Here is a 25,443-nt window from a genome sequence, read left to right on the forward strand (position 1 = left end):
CTGTGACAAAGATAAGAGTATACATGATAATTTGTGACTGTAGCAGGGCAGCTGCCCTGTACTGGCCCCTTTAAGAGCCAAACCCCAGCCTGGAGCAGGCCCCGGGAGTTCAGCCCAGCTGGGCGGCGTTGGCCAATTAAGGCCCAGCTGGGAGCTATAAAAGGGAAGGGCTGCTTCAGCAAAGGGAGTGTGAGCCTGGCTGCCGAGGGAGCAGGACGCTCCCTGGAGCTAGGGCAGGGCTAGAGAGCCAGGCTGGGCCAGGGCGCTCGGACAGCCAACCGGCCAGCCTGCTAGGCCTGCGGCAAGGCCTGCTGGAGAGACACCAATCCCCGGAAGGGGGGCTCAGAGCGAGTGACTTGGGCACTGCCGGAGGGCAGTGTGGCGAAGAGAGCAACGCGACCGGAAGATTCCAGAGGGGAAACGCCACGTAAGCGGAGGTCTGTGCGGGCGGAATGGACTGATTCCGGGGACAGATGACGGACCCCCGCTACGGTGGTGAGTGACCCCCTCAAAGTGACAAACTAGGAGTATCCATGAATTTGAGATAGGCATTTGTAAGGGTCTTTGATTAGAGTTAATTTGATTTCACTCTGATACAGGGAGAGAGGTCTGGAAAACTTAACCCTTACAGCAGTTTTCTTTTAGAGAGTTTTGATTTCTGCACAGTCCCCCCCTTAGACACAATTGGAGTTATTTGATTTTCTCCACACTAGCAGCCCTTAATATATTGGAAGATTGTTAACAGATCCACATTGAGTCTTCTTTTCTCAAGACTAAACATGCCCTGTTTTTTAACCTTGCCTCATAGGTCAAGATTTCAAAACTTATATCATTTTTGTTACTCTTTCCTAGACTTTCTCTAATGTGTCCACATCTTTCTCAAAGGAAGGTGCCCAGAACTGGCCATAGTACTCCATCTGAGGCCTTAACAGTGCTGATTGGGACAATTACCTCCCGTGTCTTATTCACAACACTCCCTCTTGCACAAATGCATCATATTCTTGACTTTTTTTTTTGCTGTTTTCAAACACTGTCAAAAATTCATAAATGCAAAGTGTTGCATTTTACATTACAAAGAAAAGGATTAGAGTTACATCTGATGTTAACCACAAGGTAGCATCTACATTTGGCATTTTAAGCAAATCCTTGGTCTCCTGAAGACATTTTTAAGTATTTCACCTAGAGCTGCTTACCTTTATGGAAAGTCATCACTAAAATATTTCCATCAGTTAGTGTATTTTCTAAATAATCTTTTCTGAGGTTCTACAGCTTTTGACTTCTCTAATCGATTACCTCTTGAAACTAAAAACTGCTGCTTAAACTGTATCCTTGAAAAGCAACCCACTCATCTGAGGAGCTTCAGCATTTTCAGATTCCTATTTGTGTTAAAAATAACTTCAGTGAAAAGCCTCCTATTTCTGGATACAAGCACATGTGCTAGCGATGACTACATTTGAAGAAATGCTGACAATCACAGCTACTGTATCAGTACTGCTGTATTATATACCACCTTTTCCCATGATTACCATAAAAGAGACGGGTAATCCTCTCTAATTCAGAACTAAAACTAAGTTTCTCCAAACTCCGCACTTCTGCAAAAATGAAAAAAGAGACTATTTTTATGACAAATTTATAATGAGATTGGCAATAAAATTCTGACAAGACAGCAAAGGACAATATATTTTTTATTAACTTGTTAACAATTTCTATACCCAGGATCTGGTATGATATTAAGGCTTTTGTATGATGCTCATAAGAGTTCTGCTTTTGGATGGAAACTTTTGGGTTTGTTTGGTTTCTTTTCTTGACCTGATTATATTTTCAAGAGATGGAAAAGATGCAAGGGAAACAGCTTCTCGTGGACAGGTAGCTAGTTGAAGTCACAGTTTCTAGGTATGTGATATGGATTTTTTTATAGAGCCCATCTGTCAAGGATAGTGCTCACTCATTCCCCACTCACTTGCTCACTCTTTCACACACGTTGATCAAATGAAAAAAAGATGGAAGAAATGAAATTGTTCAGACACAAAATATTGAAATAGAAGGAGCCAGTCTACATAGTACAAATGGCACAATTAGCCAGCACTACGATGGATGATGTTAAAAAAAGTCAAATCCTCCTTCCTCACTCTGAAGTAAATACATAAAAACAACTAAGAGCTACAATTCTTAAAATAGCCACCATGCAGAGAAGCTAATAATCATCCCCCCACCTCGCCCTTTCAAGAGGAGTATAATTCTGGATGGTGCTGTTATTTAATTACATAGATGTATCGGTGTCTCCCTCCTTGGGATGGCTGCTTTGCCCAGGGAAATCAGGGTAAGCCAGGCAGAAGGCACAGCTGCATTCTGTAGAGAGTGCAGAGTGGGCAGTGTTGGACGACAGCAACTGAGGACTGAGAGGAGAAAATGGTAACCTCACCTTGGCTTCCCTCATGTCAGTAGTAATGAATGACAAGGGTGTAACATCTTAACCCATCATGAATGACAATGACACATCGGCGATGAACCTGACCTCACGCAGAAAGGAGCCAACACCACAGAGCTGCTGAGACTCCATACTCACAAAGGTAAGGACATAGAAGATAGAGAGGCCAATCCACTGTGAATTCTTCAGTGATGAGGTCCACCTGCAGACTACTGTGGTAAAGTGGGTGCTGCCCCTCTTTAGGTTTCCTTGCTCTCTCAGCTCTTGCTGTGGTTGGCACAGCAGAGTGTGGCTGACGGTTAGTGAAGAGTCTGCTCAGCAAGGCCTTTTTGGTCTCTTTGAAGCAGCGAAATTGACAAAAAATTAAGTTATTTGGTTCCTGGCCCTCTTTATCTGCCTCCCTTTCTCTCCTCAGCACCCTTCCACATCTGCTCCCCAAAAATTTAAGGATGTGCCCATTCACACTACAGGGTGACTAACCCATTGTCTTTTATTGAGCTCTATTAAATTACATGCTAAGTAAAACCAATCATTGATAGAACTACCAAGGGAGAGGGCAGTCAAGTTGACTGCACATGCCACTGCATGTCTTTAGAACTGGATCGTGTGCATCCTTATTCCACCATCACCTCCCATCAAAAGTGGAAGTGAGTCTCCTACCCTCATTTCTGTGTGAATATACATCAGGAGCAGACCCCCCCCCCCCCATTGGACGATCTGGGTGCAAGAATTTGTTAGGGTTAGGGTATGTCTAAAACTGCAGTAAAGCACCCACAGCTGACCTATGCCAGTTGACACAGCTTAGTGGGGCTCAGATTGCAGGGTTATGAGATTGCAAAGTTTGAGCTTGAACTGGCATCCAGACTCTGGAACCCTGCAAGGGAACAGGTCCCAGAGCCTGGGCTCCAGCCTGACTCCAAACATCTGCACTGCAATATTGTAGCATCCGACCTGGGCCAGCTATGGGAGTTTAATGCAGTATAGACGTAACCTAAGTCTAGTGTCTAAACAAGAAAACTCAGTTCCTTGGTGAGATTCAGCATGAAAGACAAGTGAAAATTAAATGGTCTATGTTTGCAGTAATGGGCTATGTTTCATGGTTCATTTTTATTATTGATTTGGCTAATATTTTCAAAAACATGAGACCTAGAATACTGTCAAAGTCTACAATGCGATGTGAATGTATTCTATCAGCTTTTTATAATAGATGGCTCTCTTTTGATTTATTTACGAATCAACCTATTAAATAACTTTAGATGTATATGTACTATACAAAATAGTGAACAGTTTGTTCTAAACTGAAATCTTAATGAAATCCATAGGACCTTTCACATTTATTATAAGGCCACTTTCTGTCTCTCTGGCAATGCAAAGTATCCTTGAAATGGTTAAGACATAGGGCTAGCGTACACTACAGAATTAGGTTGATATAAGCTGGTGTGTAGTCACGGCTGATGACATTAGGTTGACACAGTGTCAGTGTAGACACTGCACTGCTTATGTTGACTGTTACTGGTTTTCTGGAGCTGTCCTGCAATGACATGTTGACAGTACAAGTGGTCCTGTCCTGGGGTAGGATGCACACCACTGACCTGAGCCAAGCGTGCACATGCATAAGCAATTAGATAACTGCAGTGACTCTGTGCCAATGTACGTTATCTTGACATAAGTTTGTGATGTAGCACAGCTTTATATATACATTTGACCTTAAGGACTCTTCACAGTGCTATAGCAGGGTAAAGTGATCTTAATATGAATGTCAAACAGGACCTCAAGATTTTTGTGAACTAGCCATCAACTGCTGAACAGCTAAAAATTAATATTTTAAATAAAATATACATTTTTTCAAGTTTGATTCTACTTTGCTTTTTATGTTAATCAGTGTGTCTTTTATAAACACATCTTCAAATATAATTAATTTTTCTTGGAAGATTGTTTAGCTATTATTCATGACCATTTTACCTGTACTATCTATAAGAACAAAATTGGAAAACTTTTAGTTTTTTAAGATATCAGGCATTGAGCATGGCTAGATGGGTTTACAGGTTTTTGGCAACAGAGACATCATTCTATTTTATGATTGGTCCTGTGGTTACCACTTCCTGCTAACATGTAAGAAACTAAGTTCAATTTATTAGCCCTATCACAGTGCTCAAAGCACTGCAGAACTAGCAAGGGTGTAAGGGTGTGTTTCTCTTTGTGGTTCCATTTAAAACACCAGTGGTTCAATCTAGTAGCTTGAGGAAAGGGGGATGAATTTCTCTGATGAACAAGCGCGAAAAGGCCTATTTTATGATGACCAGAACACAATTACTGATCCATATTTACCCTTTTCTAAGTTTTCTTCCTGTTTCTTGGAGAGAAATATCTATTTGAACTTTTATCTTACTCAATCCTTTGAATAAAAGTGTCACATTTTTGCTTTTCTTTCAAGATATGTTTTCCCTACCATTTAGGCAACCATCTAATCTGAGGATTTTTACTTAAATCATGAAATCATCTCTTTGCCAAAGTTCCAAGTTTCTATCTATACTTAGGTATTATGGAGTCAGCCAAGATTTCTTTCTCTCTTCCGAGACTGACAGTTTTGCATTTGTGATATCTTTGTGTCAACGATGTTTATAAATAGTCTCATTTAATCTCTTTAATCTGAAAACAATGGAGTGTGGTGCTGTTCTGAGCAGGTTATAAAAGCAAGAGAAAGCAATACATTGGAGACACATTGAGTTCTAAGGCTATATCATTGCCACATCAGATTAGTCTCTCTTAAGGGACTGAATTTATATTGCTTACCTTCTGATGACTAGTCAGGCTGCTCCCTTGAGTTTAGCCACTGCAGAAGAAGCTAACTAGAGGAATACACGGGGGGGGGCTACATCTACACTGCTCATTGTTGCGCAAGAAGATATGCAATTGAGGCATGGCAATAAATATGCTGTGCCTCATTTGCATACCTAATGAGCTGCAATTTTTGCGGAAGGGGCTTTTGTGCAAGAAGGAGCTATCTACACTACTCCTTGCGCAAAAAACCTCTCTTATGCAGGAGCTGTCCTGCTGCTTATTTTCAGGAAGAACAGCTTCTGCTCACGAGGGGGATTTTGCGCAAGAAGGAGCTGTGTAGACAGCTCCTTCTTGCGCAAAAGCCCCTTCTGCAAAAATGATGGCTCATTAGGTATGCAAATGAGGCATGATGATATTCATTGCTGTACTTCATTTGCATATCTTCCTGCGCAACAATGCGCAGTGTAGACGTAGCCCACGACTGTATCTACACTGCCCCCTCTTGCACAAAAGAATATGCAAACGAAGCGAAGCGTGGAATATAGCTGCACCTCATTTGCATAATTAATTAGACTCCATTTTTGTGCAAGAAATTAAAAAAATATGGAAGAATGTCTCTTGGGCAAGAGTGGGTTTTTGTGCAAAAACAGAGCTTCATTAATTATGCAAATGAGATATGGCAATATTCCACGCTTCACCTCATTTACATTTTTTTTTGTTTTTTGCACAAGAGGGGGCAGTGTAGACATAGCCTAATGGTTTTATTGAGTTACCACCTTAATTCTTTATTCATAAAGATTTTTTGGCCCTTATTAAGTGTTCATTAAACTAGAAGATTCTGTCCCGAGTATAAATCCACTGATTTCAAGAATAGGATGAATTTGACCCATTGTTTCTAGCCTCACTACCCATCCATTACTTACTCTCACAAGCATTATTGCTCTGCAGCAACAAATGCTGTATTTGGGATCAATGGCTTCTGGAAGAGGGTTGTTCCAAGAAATCAAGGAAATTGAAGGATCTTTAAAAATTGTGCCTGCCACTAGCTAGCTAATATCACAGAATTATAGAACATTAGAATTGGAAAAGGTCATCCAGTCCATTCATGGCAGGACTAAGCACCAGCTTGACCATCCCCAATAGATGTTTATCTAATCTGCTCTTAAAAATCTCCAATGATTTGATTCCACTACTGCCCTAGGCAATTTATTCCAGTGCTTAACCACCTTGACAATTAGGAAGCTTTTCCGAATGTCCAACCTAAACGTCCCTTGGTGCAATTTAAGCCCATTGCTTCTTGTCCTATCATCAGATGTTAAAGAGAATAATTTTTCTCCCTCTGTCTTGTAACATCCTTTTAGGTACTTGAAAGATGCTATCATGTCCCCTCTCTGGCTTTTCCAGACTAAACGTAAGATCATAAGAATATAAGAACAGCCATACTGGGTCAGACCGCAGTATCCTAGCCCAGTATCTTGTCTGCTGCCAGTGGCCAATGCCAGATGCCCCAGAGGCAGTGAACACAACAGGTAATCATCACGTGATCCCTCTCTTGTCATCCATTTCCAGACAAACAGAGGCTAAGGAACCACTCCTACCCACCCTGGCTAATAGTCATTGATGGACCTAACCTCCATGAATTTATCTAGCTCATTTTGAACCCAGTTAGGCTGTGTCTAGACTGGCCAGTTTGTCCAGAAAATCAGCCGCTTTTCCGGAAAAACTTGCCAGCTGTCTACACAGGCCGCTTGATTTTCCGCAAAAGCACTGACTTCCTACTGTAAGAAATCAGTGCTTCTTGCGGAAATACTATTCTGCTCCCGTTCAGGCAAAAGTCCCTTTTACACAAAGCTTTTGCGCAAAAGGGCCAGTGTAGACAGCTCAGATTTGTTTTCCGCAAAAAAGCCCCGTTTGCGAAAATGGCGATCGGGGCTTTTTTGCGGAAAAGCATGTCTAGATTGGCACGGGTGCTTTTCCGCAAAAAGTGCTTTTGCAGAAAAGCGTCTGTGCCAATCTAGATGCTCTGTTCTGAAAATGCCTTTAATGGAAAACTTTTCCATTAAAAGCATTTCCGGAAAATCATGCCAATCTAGACGTAGCCTTATAGACCTAATCTTCACAACATCCTCTGGCAAGGAGTTCCACAGGTTGACTGTGTACTGCATAAAGAAAAACTTCCTTTTGTTTGTTTTAAACCTGCTTAATTTCATTTGGTGACCCCTAGTTCTTATATTATGGAAACAAGTAAGCACTTTTCCCTATTCACTTTTTCCACACCAGTCATGATTTTATAGACCTCGATCAAACCCCCCAACAAACTCAGGGTTTTTTTCAATCTTCCCTTATAGGTCATGTTTTCTAGACCTTTAATCATTTTTGTTGCTCTTTTCTGGACCCTTTCCAATTTTTCCACATCTTTCTTGAAATAAGGTGCCCAGAACTGGACACAGTACTCTAGTTGAGGAGAATATTTCTATGGCTACTCCACAACTTTGCCTGAACTTTCTGTTTTCCTCACAGGCTCAGGAGCTCTCTATCTCCTGTTTGCTGGAAGCCAGAGTGCTTTTGGAGCATGTAGCTAAGTGCACAATAATGGAGAGTTACCAGGTGTGCTCTCCAACTTGGACAATCAGGAAAAGCCATTTCAAAAATCATAGGGTTTTGAGGGAGTGAGGGGCTTTCCAGGCCCCATTACCCTGGGCAGGGGAGTTCATAATACTAAAGCAGTCAGGTGGGATAGCTGCTGAAGGATAGTTATGGTCAATATAGGTAATACAAGGCCTACATGCACACTGATACAACCTCAGTACATTAACCATGGTTTAACACAACTTGGGGAGGTGGTGTATTATGTCAAAGTAATGGAGAGCTTACATTGGTAGAAGACACGGAGAAGTGTAGACATGTACAACTAGGTCAACACAAGGCAGCTTACATCAACCTAACTTTTTAGTGAAGACTAGGCCTAAGTGTCCAGTTTAGTCAGTTAATTTCTTTCTGTGCTTTCAACTCTCAAAAACGGTGGAATCCAAGGCTCTGCTGCCAAAACAGGTTCAAAAAGCTGTTGCTTCTCCCTGCCCAGATCTCAACATGGGCTTTGCTTTTGGGTGCCACAGAGTTCACTCCACTCCCACTCCCGCACCCCTCCCCAGGCTTCCAGTATTCTTTTAAATTGCTGATCCATTGGAAACATGCCTTGCCCTCTTTGGCAATCGGCGGGGAAGGGCTTTCCTTGACCAATATTGTTCTACTTCCCTCTCTGGTTCAATGTCCCATCACAGTCCCTTTTACAAGTTTCAAAGACACCTGCTTGACAGCTATCAATTAAAAATTAGCCCATCAGCCAGTTTTGATGAAAGGTAAAACATTAGGGAAATGAAAAAAAAAATCTTAGTCCTTATTTTGAAATGTCTTTTTTTCCACACAAAAATTAGCCATTCATTTTCACTAAGTACTTTAAATCACTTGTTTGTTTGTTAACTGCATCATTTGTTGAATGGTAAGAAAAATCTGAAACCTATAAATTTGTGTTGAAGGAGTTAAAAAAGAAACCATGCAATTAGAAAAATGGGCAAACCATATTTTCTGCCAAAATAATGCTAATAATTCCCAAATTGTGACTTGCTTCATATCACATTTCAATCTACAAGAATTTTATTGGTTATTATTATGACCCTCCAGAAACAGAAATTTAAGGTGCAATATATTCTCAACTCCATAGACTTCTGACACCAATGTTACTATAATAAATTGTTTGCAGTACTATAGGCAAGTTGGTTGCAGTACAGGATGAATGAAGAAATGCCTTTTTTGAGGAGAAGGGGGCAATTTCTGTTTCTGAAAGAGACCTAAAGACAAGTTCTGTACAAGCTCAAAAGCCTGTCTTTTATATCAACAGAAGTTGGGCCAATAGAAGATATTACCTCACCCACCTTGTCTCTATAATAGATGATGATAGTTCTAATAATTTTAAAATGATATGTTCAAAAGTGTTCTCTTAAATAATGTTTTATTATTATCATTACCAGTGGTAGTAATTTCCAAGAGGCTTCTGTCGGCACAGGCAGCTTTTGTTCAGGAAAGTGCTATTCCTGCACAATCAAGAGGAAAAAAAACCCTTCTATTGGTGTAGGCTGCATCTACACTACAGAGCTATGTCAGCATAGTTGTTTTGGCATAGTCGTCATAGTATAAACCTTTCCTCATGGGCAGTGGGTGACTCCATAGCTTGGGGAGCAACATCTCTTAGCTCCACTCCTTCTGACTGAGGTGCCTTCTCTTTTTGACCATCAAAGCTAAGCTCCCACCCCTCATGGCCACTGCTGGCCCCTGCAGACCCACACATGCCCAATGTAGCTGCTGGCCTTCACTCCTTTGTTCTAGGATAGCATCCCCAGCTGGGATATTATAGTCCCAGCCTTCCCCCAGCCAGCTCTGGAGTTCCAGAGAGCCAGTGGGTGGCATGGCTGCCACCTGCCTTGGAGTTCCAGAGAACCATCAGGTGGCATGAGGGCAGCCTTCTCCAACCCCAGAGCACCAGAGAGAGAAACTGGGATGTGTGTGGCAGCCCCAGCCAACACATGCTAGGCCAGGCTTGCTGCCATCCCCTCACCAAGAAGCCTGCTACACTGGGCAGCTGGGCTATGTCTAGATTACATCCCTCTTTTGACAGAGGGATGTAAATTAGGCACTTCAAAATTGCAAATGAAGCTGGGATTTGAATTTCCCATGCTTCATTTGCATAATCAAGTAATGGCGCTCTTTCAAAAAAGCGTTATTTTAAAAGTAAAAACAGGGTCTAGACGCTGTTCTTTCGAAAAGGGAAGGCTTTTTCAAAAGATCCTGTGCGGTTTACAGGATGTTTCGAAAAAGCCTTCCCTTTTCGAAAGAACCGCGTCTAGACTGTAGTTTTACTTTGAAAATAGCGCTTTTTCGAAAGAGCGCCATTACGTGATTATGCAAATGAAGCATGGGAAATTCAAATCCCGGCTTCATTTGCAATTTTGAAGTGCCTAATTTACATCCCTCTGTCAAAAGAGGGATGTAATCTAGACATAGCCTGGCTGCCCAGTGTAGCAGGCTTCTTGGTGAGGGGATGGATGTGGGGCTGGGGAGAACATCTCCTTCAGAGCCGATACGGATCAGTCGACAAGGGAAGCCTTTGTCGACTGCTCTGGTAAACCTCGTTTCATGAGGCCGATTCGCATCTAGACTGCCACGCTGTGCCGGATCAGCTGATTGTCGGCACAGCGCGGCGGCCATTTTTATTTTAATGAAGTGAGGATTATTTAAATCCCTGCTTCATTGACTATGTTGGGTAAACTACTTTACATGGCTCTGTAGATGGAGCCATGTAGTCTAGACACATCCCTGGATGTGCACCCCATCATGGAGTGCCTGCCGGATGGCAGCTGTCCAAGGCTTCTCGAATGCCCGGCCCTTGCCTGCCATCCACCTCCGGAGGAAGGCCTCCTCCTTCCTCTCCACTATGTTGTGCACACAAAATGCTGCCACAATCTCTGTGATGTTCTGCTCATCCATTTCGATGCAGGTGAGCAGACAATGGGATCGTGACTTCAGCCGTCTGAAGGCGCACTCCACCTGGTTGCGGGCCCAGTTCATGTGGTGGTTGAAGCATTCCTGCCCAGGGTCCATGCGTCTGGTGTACGGCCACATCAACCAGAGCATGAGGGGGTAGGCTATGCCCCCCACAATGCAGAGTGGAATGCGGATGTCCCCAACCATCAATTCCCGCTAGGGGAAGAACATGCCCGCCTCCATCCTGAGATAGAGGCTGAAGTTTCTCAAGGTGCGGGCGTCATGTGCCCTGCCGGACCACACCATATATATGTCTGTGAAGCAGTCATGCTGGTCCACAAGGGCCTGGAGCACTATGGAGAAGTACCCCTTGTGGGGACTAACTTCAAAACAGTTCTTGCGCAAGAAGCCTGCAATATAGACGTAGCCCTTGTGTCTTGCTTACAAGGACTCCCGGTAATACAGCCCAGATTTATATTCCTTTTTTTTTTTTTTTTTTTTCAACAGTTATACTTTTGACTCATATTTAGCTTGTGATCCACAATGATCCCCAGATCCCTTTCTGGAGTACTCATTCCTAGCCAATCCTTTCCCATTTTGTATGTGTGCAACTAATTGTTCCTTCTTCTGTGGAGTACTTTGCATTTGTCCCCATCAAATTTCATTCTGTTTACCTCAGACCGTTTCTCCAGTTTGTCCAGGTTATTTTGAATTATAACCCCATCCTCCAAAATGCTTGCAATAATACATACATCTTAAATATTTAATGTTTAATAAAGCATCAAAAACATAAAATATCAATTAAATTATTCGTGTCCTTATTCCCACTGCTCCCATCAATTTATAAATGGAGACAGGATATAGTTTCTAGAGTGATATTGTCCTTTTCATGTTTTCTTCCATGTGGATCTATCAAAGCTCAGCATTGCTCATGAGAACAGCAGAGATTATGCAAAGCTGTTTGGCTGTTTAGTTTCAGTACGTAACCTTCAGTTTGAAAGGCAAAAAAACGAAGTTAACGATTAAATTGGAGACTACAGAAATTATGATAAATTATTGTTGTCTACACAGTTTTTAGTTTATCTTGTCTACAGAGAGTCACAAAGCTCATGCATTTTATGGGCTCTTCAATAAAAGGTATAGTATCTAATTGGGGAAAAAATGATTTCTTCTCTTAATAGGCATCAGCTGCTAATATTCACCCAATAATATATTTATCCTGTTACTTGCTGGGTCCCAAGGTATGCATGCTATAGAGAATGGAATAGCGCAGCAGACCATTAGTTTTAATCCCTTTATAATTATTTATTTAACCCTCAGTGCTTATCCTTTTGGTGACTGACGTTATTTCTTAACATAAGCAAAGGAACAGACCACAAAATTGTTTTTTTTTTTTTTTATGGAGGATGATCAGTTTTGTTCATTTAATAAGCACTCATGACACCATAAAGTTGTAAAGTACTTTAGAACTGTAATCAAACTAACAGAGCCAAAAGGCATTTTCACAAATTTTGTACAAGTAACTTACCAGAAGTAATGTGGAAAGAATGAAAGAACAGCATGCTCTTTGATAGGGCTTTTATTGTGTGTACTAATGAAGTTCTAGCTATTATATCTGAAGTGTGTGTAGTAAGCAGGATAGTTAGCAAACTGAATTATCTATAAATAATGACCTACACTGCTGAGTGTCCAGCCTTTGAGGCCCTTGAAGAAAATGTAGCTTTGGGGGCAGTAAGTGAGAATGCAGCATGTCCTCTTGTTAACCTGAAGGGTGAGGTGCTTATTTAACAGTGACTGTAATGGATTTGCTGCTTGGCTTGTACTGAGCATGCTCAATAACACTACTAAACCCACTTTCCTAAATCTGTCCCCTCCAGCTCTCACTTGCCCCTCCCACCCCCTACTACTGTGGCATGTACATGTACTCTCCTCCCCCCCCCCCCCCCCATCTGAAATGGTGCCATTGTGCTCAGTGTGGTCATATACAACTGATTTAGAAACATGGACCTCATTTTCTAAAAAGAATTGTACACGTAGCAGCCAAAATCCCATTGATAGTTGATGAGATTTAAACTTCTAGGTGCCAAAATCACTTTTGAAAATGAGATTTAGGGCTTGTCCACACTGTATTACTCTGTGGGCTAAGAGGTGTGAACTGTAGAGTACACCAAAATGTTGCAATCTACTTTGACCCCCATGGACACTGCTGGCACAAACTAAAAGGTAACTAGTTTGAGTTAATGTAGTCATCTTTCGAACAGAACCATGTGAATTCAAAGCAGGTATCTTTTCATTTGCACCAGCACGTCTTTAGTATACTTTGCATTCACATACCCATAATCTGTGCCACAGCTGAAAGCAACTAGGCTGTACTCCACCTCAATGATTCACCAAGCACACCTCAAGGTTGCAGCTCTTCTGCCAACTTGAATGACAATGCCTGGGTCAAATCAAACTCACAGGTGAAATTTACTTCATCTACCTTTAAAAACAGTCCAATACTCCAGTTTTGCATAGACCACTAGTGGTGAAAAGGGGAGAGAAAGTAGATTGAAAGTTGGCCTGGGTGGCCAATTAATGATACATTTTGTGCAGAGGAATTCTCTAAAGCATTGCTGGTCTCACACCGTGTCACACTGAAAATTCCCAGCAGAGGGGAAAACTTGGAATTGTGACAAAGAGAGGCAGTGCTGAAGCTTGCTATCTCTAGCTTCTAGAATAGCCTGTTGTAGCTGCTCTAAGATGAGGAGACTCTGAGGTTGCTTTAAGTTTCATTGTGGGGCAAATGGCTGAGTTGTAGACCCAGGATTAGATTTCAGGTTTTACAGCCACTTTTACTCTTTGCCTTTTTGGGCCCCTCTAAACAAGAAAGAAATGAGTCAGTGGTTTGGTTTTTTTAAGCATTGTCCAATTTAGTCTCTCTATTGATATTTGTTGCTACTGATCAGTGGCCTTAACATCCCTGAAAGGAACTATTTTCCATAACCCTATATTGATTGGCATTAATTATATCACCCTCTTTTTATTCTTTATTAATGGAGTCTTGTATCAGCTGCTCTATTATCTTGCTTGGGATCGATGTCAAACTGACAGGCCTATAGTTACCTCCCATTTACCTTTTTAATTAATATTTGCACAACATTCTCTTTCTTCCAGTATTCTTCAACTTCCCAGTGTTCTAAATCTTATTGAAAATCAATATTAACAGTCATTAGAAGGTTCTTTTTGAACTCTTGGACAAAGTGAATCTGAACCTGCTGATCTAAAAATACCAGACATTAGTAACTGCTGTTTAGCATCCTCCTGAGATGATAGTGGGATGGAAAGAGATTATAGAGCGCAGGAGCTATTGCAGCAAACTTACTGTGAAACTAGGGATAGAAGTGACTAGTCGACTAGTCCCTTGACGAGTCGCTTCTTCTCTACCCTCCCCCTGCCCCCGCTGCCTCCAATCAGAAGCAGCAAGGGGGGAGCAGGAGCCGGTGCTGGGGGAGCCGACTTAAAAGCCAGTTCTCCCCCCCCCCCCCCCCCAGTGCTGTCTACCAGCTCTTAATACATTTAAAAAGTAGAGGCACAATGGGGGGAACCCAGCACAAGCTGGGAATCAGCTGTCCCAGCTCATGCCGGGTTCCTACCTCCCTACCCTCCCTCCCCCCCCCCCCACACACACTGCACTTCAGCCTTTTAAATGTATTAAGTTGGCTCTTAATACATTTAAAAGGCAAAGCTGCAGTGGGGTTAGCTTCCTCCACTTATCAACTTAGCATTTCCATCCATTAGTAGATATCAACTAGTCGATTAAACTAAATTTAACATCCCTATGTAAAACAGAGGACAGCTGCGATTCTCAAAGTCTTTAAACCTCCTGGGACACAGGCACTTGCAAACCTCTGAAGATCTGGGCAAGGCAGATTGCTTTTAGGTGTCTCAGGAATAATGCCTTGTTTCTCTCCCCCCCCCCCCCCCCTTATCAAAAATAAAAGACAGAGGCTGGTTTTAAAAATTGGAGTTCTGGATTATCTGCAGTAAGTCAATTCTGATAAAAACAAAAACAAAACCATCTCAGTCCTTGGCAAGAACAGGCTTAAGTGTTAGTGGTTATCAATGATACCCATAACATTGCTCTTCTTTTCACTGTTATATTTCTATTACTTTCATTCATTTACCCTGAGGAAATGCAGACTATTGGTACGAAGTACCAAAACAGAAATCACAACCCCACAGGCTAAGTAGAACCATGGTGCTTTTAAACGGCTAGTTACTTTACAACGCTACAAAAATATTAGCACCACTAGATGGCACTGATTCAGCATCCAAACTCAAAATACAGACAACCTTAGCACAGCTTAATCTCCATCCATTCAGAGGACTAATAACAAATGATGCAGAAATATTAACCCTTTCAATCTTCTGAGAGTACATGTTATCTGTACTTAATTAAGATGGTTTTTCCTTCTCGCCTCTGCAAGTGTGTGGTGGTGTTGCACATTGCTAAATAGGTACATCACTTCAGTTCTGAGATGGAGACATACAGAAAACATTCCTTCCTTCATTATACTGAAGTTATGCCATCACTGCTGCTCAGACAAGAGAATATGAGGCAATCATGGTCCAGATCCAAAAGTAGTACTGTCTGTGGCAAACATAATCAGATTTTCCCTGGATCCAACAACTCCATAGGTGGAAGGTATGTAGCTCTCTGGCTGTCCATTGGTCCAGCTAGAGCACTCTCCACTTCCCCTTGTAGGTTCCCGAATCACCATGCAACTATTTAAAGGCTAGGGTAGATTCTTAACTTTTTAAGCAAAGAGCAAGAACTGACCATGTCTTCCCGCCTCCATTTTCAAAGAAAGGACTGGGAAATAGCACCAGTTCCTGTAGACTTGTGAGATTTTCCAAGAGATTTATGATCGGATGCTTCTCCGATAGTACTCATGGGGTCTTTAGTATTTTTTCTCTCTTCACAACTGCATACTGTGCATTACAAAAAAGTCTTCACGCCAAAGAATAATTGCTGTTCAATTCCAGATCACAAATTCACTCTAGGGGTGTGTCTAGACTACATGCCTCCTTCGACGGAGGCATGTAGATTAGCCAGATCGGAAGAGGGAAATGAAGCCGCGATTAAAATAATCGCGGCTTCATTTAAATTTAAATGGCTGCCCCGATCTGCCGATCAGCTGTTTGTCGGCAGATCGGGGGAGTCTGGACGCGATGCCCCGACAAAGAAGCCTTTCTTCATCGACACAGGTAAGCCTCGTGAAACCAGGCTTACCTGTGTCGATGAAGAAAGGCTTCTTTGTCGGGGCATCGCGTCCAGACTCCCCCGATCTGCCGACAAACAGCTGATCGGCAGATCGGGGCAGCCATTTAAATTTAAATGAAGCCGCGATTATTTTAATCGTGGCTTCATTTCCCTCTTCCGATCTGGCTAATCTACATGCCTCCGTCGAAGGAGGCATGTAGTCTAGACACACCCTAGAGCTGAAGCCAAATTTCTTATAGATTATACGCATGTGGGAAGAGAGATGGGGCAGATATAATACTGGAGCCAGATGATTCTATGTGTCAAAGGTTGTCTTGGTATATAAATGTGTTGGGAATGACAGAGGAAGAGGAGAAAATAGGATTTCATAAGGTGCCAGTATGACTCCATATCCTTCCATATGTGAACTCTTTTAATAATCAGTGACATGTTACTTGACAAGACATCTACAATCATTTTTTGATTTCCAGATGTGAGTTATTTACAGAATTACATCTGAGAGTTTAGCTGAGCCAGAGAACATGGAACATGTGGCATAGTGTGTTGGCATAAATTCTTCCTTTAATCAAAGGAAGGCTACATTTCCTTTGGAAAAAAATTACACTTTTCTGCCACAGAGAGGCAATCATTTGGCTCTTTTTTCATATTCTTCCAAGGTCTGGGTCAGTGATTTAAAATATTTGATTATTCCATATCATATCATAAAAAGATCCAAGCAAGTCATCTGGTCATATGACTTTTTCTATTTCTCACTAGCTGCAGACCTTATTCCATACACGTGTTTTATAATCAGAAATATATAACTATGGAAGGAGTAATGAAAACAACTCAAGCAGCTCTGTTAATGAAAAAGAAAAGAAAAAAGCTATACTCAGCAAAATTCACAATCCCTGGGAGATCATATCAAAGAGTGGAAACTTCCTAATTAGCTGACCAATGGACTAACTTGTACCAGTACATGGTGTTAAAAACTGTAGATATTGGCTAAGAAAGATGTACATACTAAGATACATATCCTCTCAGTGTATATCTCTGAATAGTGTTATTGGAATTTGTGTGTGGAATGAGGAGAATTTCTGCAATTTATTCTGCAACCACTACTCTGGGCTGATTGAAATAGGTGGGTCTATTTGTGGAGTAACGACTATTCAAATTGAGTAATAGTGACAGAATGTGGATTCCAATCAGTACCATATCTCTTCTCACTCAAAACTCAATTCCCAGTAACACCAGCTTAGGGCCTTCAGATCCAGGGATTTGGTTTGGACCTGTCTAATATTTTCAGTTGTTTCCTTTTCATTTGAAGAGGCAGAGTTAAAGATACAAGTGGCTGTTTATCATTTAATTTTACTTTGAAATCTAGAACACAAAAATGGAGAGACTTCTTGAATGTTAAAGGATTACATTCTGAATTTTTCTCATATATCACGTTAAATAGATTCCCAAAAACATTCAGCAGCAGAGTCAGAAGTCAAGTATCAGAGGGGTAGCCGTGTTAGTCTGAATCTGCAAAAGCGACGAGGAGTCCTGTGGCACCTTATAGACTAACCGAAGTGTAGGAGCATAAGCTTTCGTGGGCTTTCGTGTCCAAACAGGACAGTCCCTACGTAAAAGAATCAATGGACACAAATCTGATATTAGGAATGGCAACATACAAAAACCTGTAGGGGAACACTTCAATCTTCCTGGACACACAATTGCAGATCTAAAAGTAGCCATCCTGCAGCAAAAAAACTTCAGGACCAGACTTCAAAGAGAAACTGCTGAGCTACAGTTCATCTTTAAGTTTGACACAATCAACTCTGGATTAAACAAAGACTGTGAATGGCTTGCTAACTACAAAAGCAGCTTCTGTTCCCTTGGAATTCACACCTCCAGATCAGCTGCTAGAAGTGGGCCTCATCCTCCTTGATTGGATCACCTCATCATCTCCAGCCTGATCCTGGCCTGCATATTTATTCCTGCCTCTGGAAATTTCCACTACATGCATCTGACGAAGTGGGTCTTTGCCCACGAAAGCTTATGCTCCTACACTTCGGTTAGTCTATAAGGTGCCACAGGACTCCTCGTCGCTTTTGCAGAGTCAGAAGTGGCACATTAGAGGATGTAATGAAACACCTTATACCCACTTATTCCCTCTTATGACTACTTACTCTGTGTATATCAGTATGTGAGGGAGTTTGAATGGGTAAAATTTGCATACTGAGAAGCAATAAGAAGATTTAAAAAGGTGCACATTAATGTAGAATGGGTGATGTCAATGGTGAAGTTAACAAGATAGCCATTTGGAAAGTTCTCTTATATTTGACCTGAACAATTGCAATACTCAGTTTTCTGACTATCCTGTAATTCTTTTAAAAACATGAAAATTTGAGATGTAATAGATATTTCTGGTATTTTACATTGGTCCATCTCTACTGCCAAATGCAGAGTTATTCTCTACAATATTTTCTAACACCTTTTCCTATTATTCTTTGTTAATTGTCTCAAGCAGTGTCATTTCTAGCATTTATTTTAGAGGACTATTTTAAGTTAAAATAGGTCTCATAGGAAATTCTGCTGATGTTAAGATTAATGGCTTTTAATTTCATTCCAGTACCTCCCTTTTATTGCTCATCTTTTAGCTAAACTTCAGATAGTGGGGACAGATTCTGATATCCTTATTTGGCTGACTAGTGCCTTAATCCATGAATAGTCTCACCGTTTCTATTGTCTTTGCTGCTCTTTGCCACCTTTTGTCTCTCCCTTCCCGCCAGTAGAACTACTGGCAGAATAGGGTACTACACAACATACTGGAATCAGAATCTGTCCAGACTTCTTTAATCTTTTACCCTAGATCAGTCTTTTCAATCAGTTAATTAAAGTTGTTGCTTATCTCTGAATTCTCTAAAATTTGTCTACATCTTTCACTGAGCTGTCCTAAAATGAATGCAATAAAAGATGCAGTTTCTCAAAGCCCATATTGAGGTGGAAATGATACCTCTATGCTCTATGACATGATTCCTTTTAATAGAGTATGTAGCTCACAATTACATTGGCTTTTGAATTTGTCTTCCTTGTTATTCTTCAGAATAATTCTTGTACAATTTGCCATCTATTAATAATTAATGAATTACAGTAACCCCTCTTTTCTGATCAATTGCTTTGCTTACGTTGATTCAGTAAGGATGTCTTGTAGATCAGATTGGTGAAAGTAAATCATTTTCTGAGTTTGTCTGATACTGCCCAGAACTCCTACATAAAACTAGGAAATGTGTCTGGTTTTAAATCAGTGCATAGTTTCTGAAGGGACCAGGACAGATTAGCCATCAGTACATAGATTAGTGTAAACCTAGTTGTCAAGCCTTCTGTAATCTAGTGCTATCGTATTTATATCTATGGGGATTATCTCAGTCTATGAATTTATTTAGCAATACCCTCAGCCTCCTATCGCATTTCTACCTGCAAAAAGAGTTTAGCCTGATTAATACAAAATTTCAGCATCTTCTCTGAGTTGTCCTAACCTTTCATCTATAGACCAACATTTATAATTTCTCTTGTTATGTGTATCACAGCCATAAGCATTTTTAGATTCTGACTTTCAATTTTTAACTTTGTAAATTGAGCTGCTGAAGCTTCTGAATGATAGGGCATTTTTAAAGTTTAAAACTGAAAAAAAATCTCAAGACTCTTCTATTCTGCTTCTTTGGACGTCATGGGCCAACAGCTAAGGAGCATTGCTATGGCACTGAGCCATATAGTATCTGTAGCAGTATGTGATCATGATCTTGATTTTATTACCCAATATTTTAAAAAATAAAATGGAAGCATTTAAAAAATGAGAGGTCATCCACTGTATAGAGCATCAAGAACATATCTAATTTTAACTGAGCACCACATTCAGAGAGTTTGGGAAAAGCACATATTTGTATAAAGTGTTTGTCAGATGAAAATATTCCCTGCCCGTGTATTATTTTACATTACACAGTTGCTGTACCAGATGCTCAAATACATGGTGGCATTGTGTGAAGTCCCTTGCAGTTTCTAATCACACACACACACACACACACACACACACACACACACACACACACACACACACACACACACACACACACACACACACACACGGCAGAAGTAGCTAGCTCTGCATTTTACGGCTGGAGGGATTGGAGCAAGAAGAAATTGAATAAGTTGTCCAGTATAATCCCACAAAGAAGATGCTGAACCAAAATTTAAACATTTTTTGTTCTTTAGCTGAAGTATTCATTAGTTACAACATGTACAATTTACCATAAAAAAAAAAAACTTTAAACATCTGGTCATGTCCTTTAAAAAAATCATGAATTTAATATGCTGTATCATGACCGTGCAGAACTGAATTAGGGAGAACTGAAAATCTGGAGTGATGGTTTTATCTATCATTTTTCATTATAAAAGCAATTCTTCTGCAGAAAGTTACACCCAGAACATAGTTAATTCTCCACTGTTACAGAATGTGACTACAGGCAGTGGCAGAATATACAGATTTCACCCTGAATCTCTAACATTCCTTTGCTAAAACATGTCTTGTATAAGGAATAGAGAGCACCAGAAGAAGAATGCCTGTGTATCTATCAACTCTAAGTGTCTGTTAGTAGCTTTTAGTCTACCCTATCTGACTGGCAAACACCTTCATCATTGTGGAAAAATTAAGCCTGCTCCCAATAGGTGTACAAAGCATCCATAAACTTAAGAACCTTAATAGTTCCTTTCATCCACAGCTGTGATGAAGCTACTAGCACAAAATAATTGAGGCTTAATGCACTAAAGTAGGAAGCAATATTACATGTAGACATTTGCGCTGTATTTCTAGTAAAATCAATTAAGCCTTTCTAATCAATATCCAGGACTGAAAAGAATCTTACAGGCACTTCAATGAGTAAAAGATTTTGCTTTTCTATTATACAATACCTATATCGTTAATTCCATTCTAACAATCTCTCTCTTCTCAAAGAATCAGCCTCTCCTACAAAGTTTATACTGGGGAAAATGCTGAAGGAAAGGAAAATAATGTCAGCTGGTGGTGTCATCCCTCCTGGAAAACATTCTGAGGTTAATTACCAAATTGCTTGCACTTACAAAGTTTGCTTGAAAGATGATCCATCCTGGGAAGACACCAGTGTCTTGTTTTTCTAAATACTATTCAATTGTGTTGAAAGCCTGACATCTGCCCCTTTCTTCCTGAGATTAAGCTCTGCCCTCTATGTTCCGCCAACAACAATTTTATTTTTTCCATTTATTTCAGTATCTGTAGTTTGGAAAACTATTACTGACTGATTTTTTTCCTCCGTGTACTTTGGCACCTAGGCTTTCATTGTTTTTATAAGTGATCAAATATGTAGTTACAAAATCAGGATACATAATTTGAACAGAGGATTCATTATTAATTTTAATTTCTTTCATTTTTTTGCCAACCCTCCACTTTTCATTTATAGGGAAGCAGACAAACAAACTTGGATTAAGGAAGATATCTCCAACTATGTTTTCTATATTCATCATCCCAAAAGTTTCACAGTTGCCAGTGATCAGTGTTTATCACCCAAAAGACCATATGTGAGTAGAAGTGAATTGTGATTTTTGTAATGGGGCCAAGTAATTTGTTCTAAGGAGTATTTTCAACAACCTTTCTAAGGTCAATATAAAATTCATATATTATTTAAAGCATGACAAAAACCACTTTTACCAGATTTCATAAATATAGCACTTTATTTTATAATGAAGCAATTTTCTGCAATCATTGGGAAATAGCCCATCATACCTACAGCTGAAGTCTTGTTTGTGTATATTTTGCAAGGACATCACAATAAAACTTGGACAGAAGATGTCACTTCTGTATTTAAATGTATGTGAACTGAAACATAGATAACAGTTGCAAGTATAAAGGTTGAATAATTCATAGTTCAGAAGCCTTGCATAGCAGGAGACTATTTCTCTTATAAAAATGTCTGATTTAGGATCCATTGACTAGGAAAACATTGGAGAATTTTTGAACTCTAAAAAGGATAAAGAGAAATTATAAATGAAAAAAAAAGTCATGGAAGGATATGCAAGATTCACATATCAGGTAGACTTATAAATGTAGGAGGCACATAACAGAAATTCTAGATGAAGAGAATTGAGGGGAAATACTTATGAATATGGATGAAAATGAGATTACAAAGTAGAAAAATAAGAGAGCAGAGGTCTTGAGATTATATAATTGAGTACAACAGAAGAGAAAAATCTATGTATTCTCTCATCAAAAGATATATAGACACACATAGACACATTAAAGCACATTTTTATATGGCCTGCTTACATCTCTATTTAGCAATAATTTAGCTTTGTGATCCATGAGTTGCAATCTCTTAGCATCAATCAATCCCCTCTCAAAAGGTAACCATGACAACAGAATGCCTACTGCAACAGTCTGCTCCACTCCCATCAGTTCAATGGCTTTTCACTGCCACAAGACAGGTTCTGTGACATCAAAAGGCTCTACTGGGCATTAAAGGACACTTACAGACACATTACGTGAGACAGTATTTGCCTATGTGACAATTTATTTTGGCTAGAGTCTGCACATGACAGGCTTCCAGATGAAGCAGCAGAATAACCCAAATCGTGATACAGCTTATGCTAGACTAATACAAGAAATGTCCTGGCTATTTAGGAAATATCCCTTGCAACCCATGACATAAATAACTATAAGTAACAAAGAATATTAGGCTATACCAGACTTTTAAAATACAGACACCTCTCCAGTTATCTGTGGCTAACAATTGGGGTTTGCTGATGCAGTATAGCAGTTCTCCACCTAGTGTCCGGGGCTCCATAGGGAACCCAAGAAGGTTCTGGGGGTCCACCAAGCCAGACCAGCATTATGGGGTTCAGGGTAGAAAGCTGAAAGCCCAACGCATGGGACTTAAGTCACCCTGATTCCTGCCACCTGAGGCTGAAGCCAACATTTGAGCAATGTAACTTCATGGGAGCCCCTGTGACATGAGATCCTAGGCAATTGCTGGCTCTAGCTTTTATATGCAGAAAAATAGTTGTTGAGGCAAAGGGGGCCAAGGAGTTGTTATAGCTTATGGAGGGGGGGGCTCCAAAAAAAAGGGTTGAGAACTCCTGCAATATAATATTCTTACCTGTCTATTGTATAGACAGCATTTCTCATTACTGCTAAAAACATAACATCGCCCAGTCATTGGGGAGCAGCAGAGAGACCATATTATGTATAAATGTAATAGAATGCTAGCTCATTCTAGTACTGCAATAGGCTCTGGCATTTTTAAATCCATATATTGTGAACTGAAAAGACATATGGTTGTTTTGCTCATATTCTACTAACTAATGGATACCTGCATAGATGCAAAAACGTCAGTTTCCCAAGAGAGAATCTGGTACTATTCTTTCTGCTGGAATGCCTTATTTTTGTATTTTAGTTGAAATTTACCTGTGTGGATTTTATTAATATAGAATAAACTATTTTGAATTTTGGATCTATACCCACAGATGTCCAAAACCTTCAGTCACTAGAAGACCGAACAGTACAGAGCTCAGAGGGATCCATAAAGAACTTGCCAAAAGTGACCTAAAATTCTTTCTATTCCTAGAAATATCACAGATTTAAAATATGATTTCTCAGCCCCTTTCATGGCAAAAGCACCTACAGGCTCCTGTTGTGAAGCTGTGACTCCACCCTTCCCAAAGGTTTATAAGGGTGTGAATGTGTACGTGTACTGTATATATTCATAAACCATGAAAATAAGTTGTAATTGCTTGCAATATATGTTTTGAGACATCAGTTTATTATGCAACAAGACACATTTCTTTTCTAACAGTTCAATCTGTAAGTCCCTTCAACTGTACAGTCCGTAATCTCCTTTGTTTTGACAGCACTGATTTGTCAATTCTTGTATAAAACTAATTACACATGAGATAGGTACATAGAAAAACAATCAATAACAGGTAAGTGTACATGAAAGTGCTTAATATAGATGTCTGTCTTCTGGCTGACATAAATTGATTTACAGTCTACATATTATAAAACAGATAACATATCCTGTACACGCCATTCCATTTTGTATCAATGTCCAACAATGTGTCATTGCTGAAGAATGTGCCCTTTTCAGAACTAATGAAACCAGAGATGCGTCAGAGATACTTGAAACAAATAAATAACCATGATAGTGTTTTTGTAGAGCAGTGTTTCCCAATATTATTTGGCCATGGAACCCTTTTAAACTCAAAAGAATTTTGCGGAACCCCTAACAACAGCAACTAGTTTGACAACTGAAGCTTCGACTTTGTCCAACGTGGCACTAGTATACAGGCAGTCCCCGGGTTACGTACAAGATAGGGACTGTAGGTTTGTTCTTAAGTTGAATCTGTATGTAAGTCGGAACTGGCGTCCAGATTCAGCCGCTGCTGAAACTGACCGCCAGTTCTGACTTACATACAGATTCAACTGTCCCCAAGTCAGCTGCTGCTGAAACTGATCAGCGGCTGATTCCAGGAAGCCTGGGGCAAAGCAACTCTGCCTCGGGCTTCCTGTAGTCAGCGCTGGTCAGTTTCAGCAGCGGCTGACTTGGGGACGCCTGGGGCAGAGCAGCTGGGGTGCTGCTGGGTTGCTCCAGTAGCACCGCTCCTCGGCGCTACTGGACCAACCCAGCAGCACCCCAGCTGCTCTGCCCCAGGCGTCCTGATTCAGCCACTGCTGAAACTGACTAGCAGTGGCTGAATCAGGACCTGGGGCAGAGCAGCTGGGGTGCTGCCGGGTTGGTCCAGTAGTGCCCAGAGCGGCGCTGCAGGACCAATCGGCAGCGCCCCAGCTGCTCTGCCCCAGGGTCCAAAACAAAAGCCTGGTCTGCTGGGGGAGGTGGGGGGCCCACTAGCTGTGCCCCCCCCCCCCAGCAGACCAGGGACACGGGGAGCGCAGCGGCAGCGGGGTGCTGCGCCTCTGAGGCTTTGCTCTGGCAGCTCCCCAGCAGACCACAGGCACCGGGACTGAAGCCGCAGCAGTGGCGGTTCCCCGCGCTTCTGAGGCTTTGCTTTGGCAAAGCCTCAGAAGCGTGGGAACCCGCCCGGTGCCCCTGGTCTGCTGGAGATGGTCTCCAGCAGACCAGGGGCACCGGAGCAGCTTACGAACGGGGCTTTCTCGCCCCAGAGCTCGCAGGTAGCAATCCGCCACCTCGACCTCCGGGGCGAGAGCCCCGTTCGTAAGTGCGGATCCGACATAAGTCGGATCCGCGTAAGTCGGGGACTGCCTGTATTCGTATTCAGTCACCCACGTGATCCACGCTCCCTGAGAGTGAGTACGGGGATTTACGGTGGCATATAGAAGGCGATTCCACCACTGACTAACTGCGTGTGCAGTGCTGAGTAGTGACATTATTGTCCCCACTCTTTGGCTAAGCTGGCATTACAC

General features: G+C 41.2%; 1 long non-coding RNA gene across 1 annotated transcript; it reads left to right on the forward strand.

The window, feature by feature from the left end:
- The first annotated feature begins 137 nt into the window (after positions 1–137).
- On the forward strand, positions 138–24,415 carry LOC142827116 (uncharacterized). The gene is made up of 3 exons (XR_012901545.2): positions 138–495; positions 21,470–21,587; positions 23,529–24,415. It is a non-coding gene; the product is annotated as an uncharacterized LOC142827116 (long non-coding RNA).
- The last annotated feature ends 1,028 nt before the right edge of the window (positions 24,416–25,443 follow it).

This window comes from Pelodiscus sinensis, chromosome 2 (genome assembly GCF_052426305.1).
Source record: "Pelodiscus sinensis isolate ZL-2025 chromosome 2, ASM5242630v1, whole genome shotgun sequence".
Classification (NCBI taxonomy): domain Eukaryota; kingdom Metazoa; phylum Chordata; order Testudines; family Trionychidae; genus Pelodiscus; species Pelodiscus sinensis.